The following is a 14313-nucleotide window of genomic DNA, read 5'->3' on the forward strand; positions in this document are numbered from 1 at the left end:
GTAATCTTTAAAACAAATAAAAAAAAATTAGAAGGTTTGTGTCCAAGACAAGAGCGCATTATTAACGTAGGGCTACGAAATCATTGTCGGCGAGAGCATAGAAATCATATAAATTTAGGAATGAACTAGGGTAGAAGTACCTATCACTCAATAGTACCTATTATGGTAATACGAGTGAGTTTTTTATGAGTTTAGAAAGCATAAATTAACTCTAAAGGCGCTAATACGATTTTTAAACATAAGAAATCTCTTTTTTATCGATTTAGATACTTGATTCTATGTGAAACATAGTTCTTTTGTTGAAAAATCTACTTTGAAAATAGGTTGTCCCATTGACGCTTGCTTCTTAGCATTTTGCTAAGCAATATGTGATCAAAATAATGAGATCTTCACACTGTGAAGCGGCTGTTTTGATGCAAATACAGTGGTGACGCATACATTACATTCTTCTTGTTGTTGTGATTCGATCAGTTTACACGATTTTATCGAAATTAACTTTGTATTAATATAATTGGTACAATTTTACATCTACGTGCCAATTATCGCAAAATCAAATGCTGCCCTGTTCCTATTATGGTTGTACGAAATCGCTGCAAAGTTGAAAAGCAGATCTGCTATGTTCCTATTATGGTTGCACGTTGTTATGTTATGGTTGTTATGCTATTATGGTTGTACCCAGAGATGCCAACCATCCTGGTTTTTCAGGATTTCCCAGACTTTTCAGCACGCTCCCTGATATCCTATGGAACACTCAATTTACCCTGACTTTTCGGAAATGATCCTGATTTTTCCTGATTTTTGTACTCTTTACATTATTCGTAATAAATATACTGGTTTCCATGCCAAAGTTTTCTATCATGATAGTTCTCCGTTTCGCACTTGTATAGGTCTTACATTAAGTTAAACTTTGTACTTAACTTTTTTTTATCTCTACCCTCAATTGTTTCGTGGCTTCCCAAAACGATGCTAGAAAATTTCATGAAACCAGATTGTCTGACGAATTTATGAAATTACAACGATATTAAGCTTGAGGAACAACATTGCTTTATTGAGGATAATGTGTATGTAGATGTATCCCCAGAGTTATTTATGCAGGAATACGTTTCAGAGTGTAAAATTACTCAAGAGAAAATTTTTGAATACAAAGTCAATATAAAAAGATTTTATTTGTAATTTGTTCGTCTAATTCAAAGTAGAACAAACTTTAATGATAGGACTATGGTTAATATAATATATCTATAACCGTACTAAATATCAGAAATATTTGGAAAAATTCAACAAGTGCTGATATGCTTTCCTCATTTGTTGAGTTAAGATGTATTCCAAAGAATGGATATTGAATTCAGTGAAAATTTGAATATTGATTTCTCTGCAACTGACTGTTGTGATGCAGTAGGTTTGTCGGAAAAATATAAACGATCAAAAAGTCAGGCAAAACACTAGCATTTCCGCATATGCGAAGATTTATACCTTGCCTCTTAATTCTTTGACATATCCGGTCTTCGCCCGAAGGAAGATATAGGGGAAAAGCGGTTAAAATGAACACCCTAAGGAATATGTCCATTTACTGCGTCCACACACCGCTACAATCTCCGTTATTCGAAGAATATTATAGCTTAACTACTTCTCGTCCAAAATATCAAACGGTTTTCATTATAAAAAAGAAGGGTGGGTAATGTCGGGGACATAACCGGAGTGACGTAGGACTATACAAAGGGGACAGCTTTTGTTAAATATATATTTTAAATATATTGTTTTATTTTCTTCTCCTACGTGAATACCTACCTATCTACCTGAAAAATGGATTAGTTTACTGTTTACTCTTTATGAATATATTGATGGTTCTGAAAAGAACCTTTGGTGTTGTGTTTTTGTTATCACTCGATATTCCCATCTTGTTCGGTTAAACCTTCCTGTTTAGCTATTGCGTTTGCCACTCGCCACAGCTTTCACAGTTGGAAAATTTCTTCCCATCCAGCTTGTGACATGTTGTTCAGTAAATTACATTTAATGCGACGTGCCGGAGCAACACTTTGCCACTCACTGAAACTAATTGTTGCCTTGATGAGCGCCGAACCGAAGCTGCTCTGTTCTTGATACGGGTTTTCTGATTGTCGTGAGCAGCTTTGCAAGCCAACTCGAGCACTTCGACGGCCGAAACTCTATAATCGCTGTTAGGTATACTGGTGCTCCGGCACCAATCCGTTCGGCCTAGTTACCCTTGCGGAGCAATCAGTGAATGCGACCAACAGGGAACTGGACACTTGCACGGTTCGAGTGAGACTTTGCCTTTCCCTTAACTTGTCCTCCCTTGTTACGTCCACGATGCCGATGCCGTACAACCACACGGGTTTACGGTTTGAAAGAAAATAAGATATTTTTTTTAGGGTCCGCGTGTTTTATACTCTAGCGGTACACACTCACAGGATAGAGACAAATCGGCAGACTCAGCCAGAGGGGCGAGTCCAACGAGACGAACGAATGAGCGTTAAAAGGGAGCGATGGCAAAAAAATACATTCATTACGATTTGTTCGCTCGTTGGATTCACATGCAGGCTAAAAAGGGTCCTTTTCAGTATCACAAAATTATCTTCAATCTAAAGAGTTTATTGTTTTGTTATCACTCGATATCCCCATCTTGTTCGGCTAAACCTTTCTGTTTAGCGATTGCATTTGCCACTCGCCACAGCTTTCACAGTTGGAAAATTTCTTCCCATCCAGCTTGTGACATATTTTACAGTAAATTACATTCAATGGCACGTCGCATTACCACCACTCAGTATCGGATTGGAGGTAATTTTAACCTGTAATTGAATATTTGCGATGACAGTAGTACAGTGTCGACTTTCAATGTGGGGTCATAATTTGGACCCCGAACTCTATGTTTACAAAAATGTCCAACTAAATATGTCGCATTACAGGTCCGTCCAATTAGCTAAATGTCGAGATAAGTGTAAATTACTGTACTTTCAATCTGGAAGCAATTTAAGAATTGGTGAAAATCAATAAGCTCAGAACAACTGCCAAATTCACATACTCATCATATCCTGGCAAACAAATTATGAAAAAATCAATTTGTGTTTTATTATTATTTTGGATATTGTTTTAGAAAGCATTGAACTGTAATTCCTAAACTCTTTTTTGGAAGGTTTAATGGCCCTGAAAAGCGCCTTGTTTTATGGAATGGTTCCAATTTAGAAAACTTAGTACTCGTGGTTTTGAAAAAAAACCATTTCGAATGCCCTCGATGCCGCCTTGTTCTGGATTTGCCACCAAAGCAGTTTGTATAAAGAACAAACTTTTTTCTTCTGCTACCTGATGCCGTTTTGCGATTGCGTTTGCACTCGCCACTCGCTGCAACTGCCTGTTGTCTTGATGTCCACCGAACCGAATGTGTTCTGTTCCGAATGCGGATAAGAACACCCGCATTCGGAACAGAACACATTCGGTTCGGTGGACATCAAGACAACAGGCAGTTGCAGCGAGTGGCGAGTGCAAACGCAATCGCAAAACGGCATCAGGTCGCGAGCAGCTTTTCCAGCTAACTTGATCACTTCGGCGGCCGAAACTATATAAAGGCGGCTAGGTGGACTGCTGCACTGGTACTAACGCGGAGAACTGGTACTAAAATGGAGAAACAGAGAAATGGAGAAACGGAGAAACGAAGAAACGGAGAAACTGAGAAATGGAGAAACGAAGAAACGGAGAAACTGAGAAATGGAGAAACAGAGAGATGAGGAAACGGCGAAACGGAGAAACGAAGAAACGGAGAAACTGAGAAACGGAGAAACGGAGAAACGAAGAAATGCAGAAACGGAGAAACTGAGAAATGGAGAAACGGAGAAACGGAGAAACTGAGAAATGGAGAAACAGAGAAATGGAGAAACGGAGAAACGGAGAAACGGAGAAACGAAGAAACGGAGAAACGGAGAAACGGAGAAACTGAGAAACGGAGAAACTGAGAAACGGAGAAACTGAGAAACGGAGAAACGGGGAAACGGAGAAACGGAGAAACGGAGAAAAGGAGAAACGGAGAAACGGAGAAACGAAAACTAAAACAAAAACGATTTTTATTTGATGACCTCACTACCCAATTCCGCGGATAATCGGGGCTCTACGCTACGCACAAGCGCCACGCAATATGTTCTATTAGCTGTTTAGTTGGTGAGGTTAATCGAAAAGAGTAGCTGCCAAATGTTACAGTCCCTTCAAGCTGAACGCCACATTTATTATTTTAGACCTGATAGAAAATATATCTAATTGGAACCGATTCTTCGTTCGATTTGTTTCGGTGTTTAAAATATCAATACCCGAAACCCTCGCGGTAGCCACGTTGCCTTGATTTGATTAAGTCAGGATTCAACCGAATACCCCGTATACGGTAAGTTACAGAAAATATTCCTCGCAGAATATAAACCCAATCAAATAGCGCGGGTCAAATGAGGTTCGCCTCATTTTCCCTTGCCGAAAATTCCACAGAACCATCTCACCGGTCGATTCGAAAAAACGAGAAGAAAAACTGTCTGGCCCACGAGGCCGACGAGAAACGCATACTTATGGTAATGGAGACGGACACCGTTTCACGGGCCAACGAAATGCTTTTATCCGCTACATCAACTCCCACACACACGCAGCACGATGTTTGGGTCCTCCTGTGTGTGCCACGTGTAAAACTTCAAAGGCTCCAAAAGTGATGGCGGGTGATCGAGGAGTAAAGCGGGCTTTGCTTGATCCGGCCACAAATTCCCGAACGAGTCGATATCGTTTTCGAGAGGCCACATTTAGCACCAAAGACATGGGCCGCCATAATTTCCCAAGGCGTGCGGTGCTTTTTTTCGTGCGAATTTGGAAGTGTTTTTCTGGTGAAAATAAAAAATGCGGTAGAATGGTGAGTTTATTTCGGAGATAGTCTTCTGCAAATTCTATGCGTAACATTATCGTGATGAATTTGGAACGGGTTTGAATCGCTATTTTGGAGAATACATTTATTAAAAATGACAGAGGCTACCTTTGTCTATCACCTAAGAGAGGCGTAAATTCTTCAAATATTAGGATGGATTTGGGGCACCGCTAGTCTTTCCAGAAACGTGAGAAATCGGTTAAGCTAGAAATGGATGGAGCCATATTACAAAAAGTCGCAAAGGCTATTACTGTTAAATATGGTCATAAGAATTGGCAAGAGAAATTAATTTCAAGCTGCTAAAGCAATAGTTAATAGTAAATAACTTCCTGCTCCTCGTTGCTAGGCCTCTCTCTGAGGGTTGTGACGCAGTTTAGTTTTCGCTTCTCTTCAAGAACTGAACAAAGGATATTAACCCATTCATCTAAGTTTTAATTATCAACAGAGTGGATCAAACAAATGTGCTTCGGTCGGACACGCATAGTGATATTTCACAACACTGCTGAGCGTTTAAAAGCGCCCTATGATACGCAATTGCCCAGCGTTAAAACATAAGGTACAACCAGGGTTGTCAACTATAATTTGAAAAAAATCAGGAAGAATGAAAATAAAAATCAGGATAAATCAGGTTAGCTCATATTGGGTTGTCCGAAAAGATAATGTTGATTTTTGGGAAAACAAAAACATAATATTCAATCAAAGCATTATAATTTAATTTTATATTCATAGTTTTACACAGCTTTAATATTCTATTCTCCAAGAAGATTTTTGCTTCCTCGTCGAAAACTGCTGCGAGCCATACATGTGAGAAACAGGTTGCTTTGTAGCTCATAATACAGAATCCATTCCAAATCCCACCAGGAACAGAGTAGGGGAATTGCGGTTAAAATGAACAGGGTTGGTAAAATAAACCAGTGCTCAAACTTCGATTATTAAACTAAAAACCAATTGATACGTCTTCATTATCCTATTCATGTGGAGGCGATCTGGCGTAGTGGTAACATCCATGCCTCTCACGCTAAAGGTCACGAGTTCAATTCTCACTCCCGACATTCTTCCAAAAATGGAAGTAAAAGTGACGAACCAGCCTAATGAGTTTAAAATCACTATAATACAGATAAAAAAAAAATCCTATTCGTAGAACGTTTGAAGCTATTTAAGACACCCTGTTATGCATTAAACTGTAATATGTAAAAAGTAATAAATAAAACAGAAATTTATCTCGCGGTAGCCATTCGGATGTAATTCTGCGCGCATCGTATTTAAGGAATTTCCCGTAAAATTTAAATTATTGGACCTGATATCTTCGACAAATCATCAGTTTGGACAACTGTTCACATATTCAGTGAGAGGTAAATAGAAATTTTGTTTTGTTTCAGTGGTTAATTCGCATTAGAAATTACATTGTTGTTTGGGGCAAAATGAGCCACCACTGGATAACGACTAACAATGTTATGTTTTCCGAAGCTGATCTACCACATCACATGTTACTTTTCAAGGCGTTCCAGCCAGTCAGCTTAAAAATCCCCGCTCAGCTGCCGTAACGATCATTCTTTGTGTGGACACTGACTGTACAACATCGTTGCTAGACGAGTTGGATGGCGAGGGATCGAGTGCCTTTCACAAGGGCGGAGGTGGTAGCGCTGGAGTAGAGTAATAGAGTTTTCAAAGGGCCTTTCTCAAGGCTAGAGACGAATGAACTGCAAAAGTTTAAAGTCTCTATAATACAAGACCTTCCTTCCTTCCGTAGCGATCATTCTCATTCAAACCGTACACCACATCGGTTCGCATCACAACACATCAACAAACCAACCCAAGCAGCCATGTCTGGACATGGTAAAGGAGAAAAAGTGAATGGAGAGGCAAAATCCCGCTCGAACCGTGTTGATCTGGAGTTCTTTGCAAGGGTAGCTAGCTAGCCTAGGCCGAGCGCGTTAGTACCAGTGCAGCAGTCCACCTAGCCGCCTTTATATAGTTTCGGCCGCCGAAGTGATCAAGTTAGCTGGAAAAGCTGCTCGCGACCTGATGCCGTTTTGCGATTGCGTTTGCACTCGCCACTCGCTGCAACTGCCTGTTGTCTTGATGTCCACCGAACCGAATGTGTTCTGTTCCGAATGCGGGTGTTCTTATCCGCATTCGGAACAGAACACATTCGGTTCGGTGGACATCAAGACAACAGGCAGTTGCAGCGAGTGGCGAGTGCAAACGCAATCGCAAAACGGCATCAGGTCGCGAGCAGCTTTTCCAGCTAACTTGATCACTTCGGCGGCCGAAACTATATAAAGGCGGCTAGGTGGACTGCTGCACTGGTACTAACGCGCTCGGCCTAGGCTAGCTAGCTACCCTTGCAAAGAACTCCAGATCAACACGGTTCGAGCGGGATTTTGCCTCTCCATTCACTTTTTCTCCTTTACCATGTCCAGACATGGCTGCTTGGGTTGGTTTGTTGATGTGTTGTGATGCGAACCGATGTGGTGTACGGTTTGAATGAGAATGATCGCTACGGAAGGAAGGAAGGTCTTGTATTATAGAGACTTTAAACTTTTGCAGTTCATTCGTCTCTAGCCTTGAGAAAGGCCCTTTGAAAACTCTATTACTCTACTCCAGCGCTACCACCTCCGCCCTTGTGAAAGGCACTCGATCCCTCGCCATCCAACTCGTCTAGCAACGATGTTGTACAGTCAGTGTCCACACAAAGAATGATCGTTACGGCAGCTGAGCGGGGATTTTTAAGCTGACTGGCTGGAACGCCTTGAAAAGTAACATGTGATGTGGTAGATCAGCTTCGGAAAACATAACATTGTTAGTCGTTATCCAGTGGTGGCTCATTTTGCCCCAAACAACAATGTAATTTCTAATGCGAATTAACCACTGAAACAAAACAAAATTTCTATTTACCTCTCACTGAATATGTGAACAGTTGTCCAAACTGATGATTTGTCGAAGATATCAGGTCCAATAATTTAAATTTTACGGGAAATTCCTTAAATACGATGCGCGCAGAATTACATCCGAATGGCTACCGCGAGATAAATTTCTGTTTTATTTATTACTTTTTACATATTACAGTTTAATGCATAACAGGGTGTCTTAAATAGCTTCAAACGTTCTACGAATAGGATTTTTTTTTTATCTGTATTATAGTGATTTTAAACTCATTAGGCTGGTTCGTCACTTTTACTTCCATTTTTGGAAGAATGTCGGGAGTGAGAATTGAACTCGTGACCTTTAGCGTGAGAGGCATGGATGTTACCACTACGCCAGATCGCCTCCACATGAATAGGATAATGAAGACGTATCAATTGGTTTTTAGTTTAATAATCGAAGTTTGAGCACTGGTTTATTTTACCAACCCTGTTCATTTTAACCGCAATTCCCCTACTCTGTTCCTGGTGGGATTTGGAATGGATTCTGTATTATGAGCTACAAAGCAACCTGTTTCTCACATGTATGGCTCGCAGCAGTTTTCGACGAGGAAGCAAAAATCTTCTTGGAGAATAGAATATTAAAGCTGTGTAAAACTATGAATATAAAATTAAATTATAATGCTTTGATTGAATATTATGTTTTTGTTTTCCCAAAAATCAACATTATCTTTTCGGACAACCCAATATGAGCTAACCTGATTTATCCTGATTTTTATTTTCATTCTTCCTGATTTTTTTCAAATTATAGTTGACAACCCTGGTTGTACCTTATGTTTTAACGCTGGGCAATTGCGTATCATAGGGCGCTTTTAAACGCTCAGCAGTGTTGTGAAATATCACTATGCGTGTCCGACCGAAGCACATTTGTTTGATCCACTCTGTTGATAATTAAAACTTAGATGAATGGGTTAATATCCTTTGTTCAGTTCTTGAAGAGAAGCGAAAACTAAACTGCGTCACAACCCTCAGAGAGAGGCCTAGCAACGAGGAGCAGGAAGTTATTTACTATTAACTATTGCTTTAGCAGCTTGAAATTAATTTCTCTTGCCAATTCTTATGACCATATTTAACAGTAATAGCCTTTGCGACTTTTTGTAATATGGCTCCATCCATTTCTAGCTTAACCGATTTCTCACGTTTCTGGAAAGACTAGCGGTGCCCCAAATCCATCCTAATATTTGAAGAATTTACGCCTCTCTTAGGTGATAGACAAAGGTAGCCTCTGTCATTTTTAATAAATGTATTCTCCAAAATAGCGATTCAAACCCGTTCCAAATTCATCACGATAATGTTACGCATAGAATTTGCAGAAGACTATCTCCGAAATAAACTCACCATTCTACCGCATTTTTTATTTTCACCAGAAAAACACTTCCAAATTCGCACGAAAAAAAGCACCGCACGCCTTGGGAAATTATGGCGGCCCATGTCTTTGGTGCTAAATGTGGCCTCTCGAAAACGATATCGACTCGTTCGGGAATTTGTGGCCGGATCAAGCAAAGCCCGCTTTACTCCTCGATCACCCGCCATCACTTTTGGAGCCTTTGAAGTTTTACACGTGGCACACACAGGAGGACCCAAACATCGTGCTGCGTGTGTGTGGGAGTTGATGTAGCGGATAAAAGCATTTCGTTGGCCCGTGAAACGGTGTCCGTCTCCATTACCATAAGTATGCGTTTCTCGTCGGCCTCGTGGGCCAGACAGTTTTTCTTCTCGTTTTTTCGAATCGACCGGTGAGATGGTTCTGTGGAATTTTCGGCAAGGGAAAATGAGGCGAACCTCATTTGACCCGCGCTATTTGATTGGGTTTATATTCTGCGAGGAATATTTTCTGTAACTTACCGTATACGGGGTATTCGGTTGAATCCTGACTTAATCAAATCAAGGCAACGTGGCTACCGCGAGGGTTTCGGGTATTGATATTTTAAACACCGAAACAAATCGAACGAAGAATCGGTTCCAATTAGATATATTTTCTATCAGGTCTAAAATAATAAATGTGGCGTTCAGCTTGAAGGGACTGTAACATTTGGCAGCTACTCTTTTCGATTAACCTCACCAACTAAACAGCTAATAGAACATATTGCGTGGCGCTTGTGCGTAGCGTAGAGCCCCGATTATCCGCGGAATTGGGTAGTGAGGTCATCAAATAAAAATCGTTTTTGTTTTAGTTTTCGTTTCTCCGTTTCTCCGTTTCTCCTTTTCTCCGTTTCTCCGTTTCTCCGTTTCCCCGTTTCTCCGTTTCTCAGTTTCTCCGTTTCTCAGTTTCTCCGTTTCTCAGTTTCTCCGTTTCTCCGTTTCTCCGTTTCTTCGTTTCTCCGTTTCTCCGTTTCTCCGTTTCTCCATTTCTCTGTTTCTCCATTTCTCAGTTTCTCCGTTTCTCCGTTTCTCCATTTCTCAGTTTCTCCGTTTCTGCATTTCTTCGTTTCTCCGTTTCTCCGTTTCTCAGTTTCTCCGTTTCTTCGTTTCTCCGTTTCGCCGTTTCCTCATCTCTCTGTTTCTCCATTTCTCAGTTTCTCCGTTTCTTCGTTTCTCCATTTCTCAGTTTCTCCGTTTCTTCGTTTCTCCGTTTCTCCATTTCTCTGTTTCTCCATTTCTCTGTTTCTCCATTTCTCAGTTTTTCCGTTTCTTCGTTTCTCAGTTTCTTCGTTTCTTCGTTTCTTCGTTTCTCCGTTTCTCCGTTTCTCCGTTTCTCCGTTTCTCCGTTTCTCCGTTTCTCCGTTTCTCCGTTTCTCCGTTTCTCCGTTTCTCCGTTTCTCCGTTTCTCCGTTTCTCCGTTTCTCCGTTTCTCCGTTTCTCCGTTTCTCCGTTTCTCCGTTTCTCAGTTTCTCCGTTTCTGCGTTTCTCCGTTCCTCCGTTTCTCCGTTTCTCAGTTTCTCAGTTTTTTCGTTTCTCCGTTTCTCCGTTTCTCCGTTTCTCCGTTTCTCAGTTGCTCCGTTTCTCCGTTTCTCCGTTTCTCCGTTTCTCCGTTTCTCTGTTGCTCAGTTTCTCCGTTTCTCCGTTTCTCCGTTTCTCCGTTTCTCCGTTTCTCCGTTTCTCCGTTTCTCCGTTCCTCCGTTTCTCAGTTTCTCCGTTTCTGCGTTTCTCCGTTCCTCCGTTTCTCCGTTTCTCAGTTTCTCAGTTTTTTCATTTCTCCGTTTCTCCGTTTCTCAGTTGCTCCGTTTCTCCGTTTCTCCGTTTCTCCGTTTCTCCGTTTCTCTGTTGCTCAGTTTCTCCGTTTCTCCGTTTCTCCGTTTCTCCGTTTCTCCGTTTCTCCGTTTCTCCGTTCCTCCGTTTCTCCGTTTCTTCGTTTTTTCGTTTCTCCGTTTCTCCGTTTCTCCGTTTCTCCGTTTCTCCGTTTCTCCGTTTCTCCGATTCTCCGTTTCTCCGTTTCTCCGTTTCTCCGTTTCTCCGTTTCTCCGTTTCTCCGTTTCTCCGTTTCTTCGTTTCTCCGTTTCTCCGTTTCTTCGTTTCTTCGTTTCTCCATTTCTCCGTTTTCTCCGTTTCTCAGTTTCTTCGTTTCGCCGTTTCTCCGTTTCTCCGTATCTCCATTTCTCTGTTTCTCCGTTTCTCAGTTTCTCAGTTTCTCAGTTTCTCCGTATCTCCGTTTCTCCGTTTCTCCGTTTCTCCGTTTCTCCGTTTCTCCGTTTCTCCGTTTCTCCGTTTCTCCGTTTCTCCGATTCTCCGATTCTCCATTACCGTTTCGTTTCGTTTGTGCGTGTTCTCTTTTACTACTTTTTTGCTTTATTTCGCTCTAACACGATCTTCGTGTCTCTTCCTTTGTCTAACTTCACTTCAATATCTACATTTCCGGTCATTTGGGGCCGTTTTGCATGAACCGGAAGCTACCACAATGCACAATAATTTAGACGGTCAGATCAGAAGATTTCCCTATAGATGGAAAAATAAGTTAATGTTCAGTTAGCAATAGATTTGATTAAGTTTAATTACAGTAGTGAAATCAGAAAAACTGTATCTACTTCAATTTACCAACATTTAGATCACAAAAACCCGCTTTTTATTTGCAGCGACACAATTTCAAAGCATTTTTCTCGCACCCATGCTCTTCCCAGTCCGTATTTCACAATTTCTGTCTCATATCCTTTTACCATTTTTTTTGTACTCTTCAAATTCCAGACCGTCGACATTTTCAACACCTTCGCCGTCGTCTTCGCATCGCTTCGCGTTGAACTCTAAGCCAGGGTCGGCGGACCCCACTGGGAACACCTCGACACCTTCCCGCCCGTACGACGCAACATCCCTTGGGTGGAATCATTCTTCCGGCCGTACATCGGAACAAGACGACGACGAGTGGAAACACCGTAGAGTACACCGTGAACCCACCCACAACATACGAGGCATCCCGCCATAACCCACTGACTGTGGACGAGGAGCTAAAGTATGTGCATATAAGCTACCGAATTCCTTCGCGGAGCTGAATTTTTTTTCGTCCTTCTAAGCGAGCGCGTGTATGTGTGTGTGGGTGTATGTGACTCGCCTCGTTCAGTAACGTCAAGCGAGAGACACGAAACGGTGTGAGTTATGATACGAGGAAATATTAATAGCGCCAGTGGTCGTTTTCCTCCTTCTCGACGTCGTCAAGGAGCGCATTAATTTCCCCAACTGTCTGATGTGCTGAGAGTGTGGGACCAACATCATCGCCAAGGTACAGGTACACACCTCTGGTGTTCAGGCATTGCGACGCAACCTGTTGGAAGTGTGCTGATTCCACCATCTGACCTGCTTTTTGAGGGGGTGAGAAGCCCAACAGAGGCTTCGCCATTACGGTTGGGAAAATCCGGCTTGTTTGAAGTGCAACCAGGTTCGGAGAGCTCATCGCACGAAAAAAGGCGGAAGAAAATTTAAATTACCTAACACCGTGTAATGATAAGTGAAAATTAAGTGAAAGATCCTTGATAAAACATTTCCCGCTTTCGCGCTGCTATCCTGCCTCGTAGTGAGAGATAGGGATAGTGTGTAGAGCGGCACGACTGATAAAGGAAAATAAATTGCTTTTCGCTGAACTGCTCCTCCACTCGAGCTACAATAAATAGGTGCGGCTGCGAACGGAGAAAAATTCATCGGGATTTCATCGTGTGGATTGAATATCTGCGCCTGGCAGCCATTGCAAGAGCTGCAAATAAAGGCCAAGTAAAGCCGGCAAAATCTGTGGGGCAGCAAATAAAGGAAAATAAATTAAAATTCATATTCATAGATAAATTACCTTCCGTGTGGTTTCAGGCCTGTGTGTGTGTTGAGAGTACATAGTACGAGTGGATTAAAATAGTGAATAAACGTACTCGACCTAGTTAAAAATCTGCGAGCTTCGATAAAAACGATTCCGATGAGAATAGTAAATTGGGTTATTGGATTTTAGCAATACACAAAGCGGCACAAAAGGTAAGTTCAATTTTTTCGAGAGTTTTTCAAATACCGTATATTCGTTTCATCTGCTGTAGAGTGGGACTCTTTGAAGACTCACATAAGTGAACATGTGACCGCATGTACGACTCAATCCTTCTGAAATTATTTTCCAAAAAAAATCCGTTCAGTTCCGCTGATATCTCGGTCTTGACTTCACGAAAGTAGGACGGTCCGTATAAAAAGCCTCACAATAAAAGTTCATCGACGACCAATTGACAACGCTCAAATGTGATTTGAGCACTTTTCGCGCAATGTGGCAGAACGGCAAACTTATAACGGTTTTTTTTTTTCAAAAAAAAAAACTCTATCTTCCACTTCCAACTACATAAAATGGTAAACCTGTAACCTAACAAATCACGAATGGAATGATATTCGAGTTTTCAGCAACCAGAAAACAGTGCTGAATTCCAGTGCGAACCATTTTTATAAATCAATAACTACAGTTATTCGCTTGTCCTCTTTCCTCACGATCTAAATTTCATCTAAGTTTTTTGTACCGGAAGTAGTGCTAAGATTTCCAACACACATTGTTCACACATTCCTCCGGTTAAACAGTGTACCGTTCTGAATCATATTTCAGACACTTTGTTCTAAAATCCTGAAATGTTTAATGCACTGATGATATAACTATCAAATTAATATCACAATTGCTTCTTTAGAGTAATCCCTTGGTTTCACTATCATTTCACATGAGAACTACATTTGAATTATAACATAATCGGCACAAATCTTACAAAACTACTCATTAACGTTTGTGTTTGACGTTTCCTTAGCGTGAGCACGTAGAATTTACCCGTTCATCAATATTGAAATTTTTCCCGAGTTTCATCAGTTCCCATTATCGTTAACAGTTTACTGTGATTGCTCGGTAAGTGTTTCGCAGTTGACTATAAAATATAATCAAGTGTAATGTAATTTTCGTCCAAATAATTTATATCTCAAAAACTGTGAGTCGTACCGAAATAGTGTCTTAGAAAGAGTTATAGAGTATTGATGGTTGAATATGAAAAAAAATACACTGAGAAAAAAAATAAGTACTCCTTTTTTATTTACAACATAAAAATTCAATTTGCAATATCCAAA

General features: G+C 41.0%; 1 protein-coding gene across 2 annotated transcripts in view; it reads left to right on the forward strand.

Annotated features, from left to right (window-relative positions):
* The window catches only part of LOC129764879 (carboxypeptidase N subunit 2-like), a 322005-nt gene that overhangs the window by 14336 nt on the left and 293356 nt on the right, over window positions 1-14313 (forward strand). For both annotated transcript variants that reach the window (XM_055764433.1, XM_055764432.1), the window contains one exon: window positions 11944-13206. The gene's annotated coding sequence lies outside the window, so the exon portion shown is untranslated. The remainder of the gene's footprint in view (window positions 1-11943; window positions 13207-14313) is intronic.

The sequence above is a fragment of the Toxorhynchites rutilus genome, chromosome 2, assembly GCF_029784135.1.
Source record: "Toxorhynchites rutilus septentrionalis strain SRP chromosome 2, ASM2978413v1, whole genome shotgun sequence".
Lineage (NCBI taxonomy): Eukaryota > Metazoa > Arthropoda > Insecta > Diptera > Culicidae > Toxorhynchites > Toxorhynchites rutilus.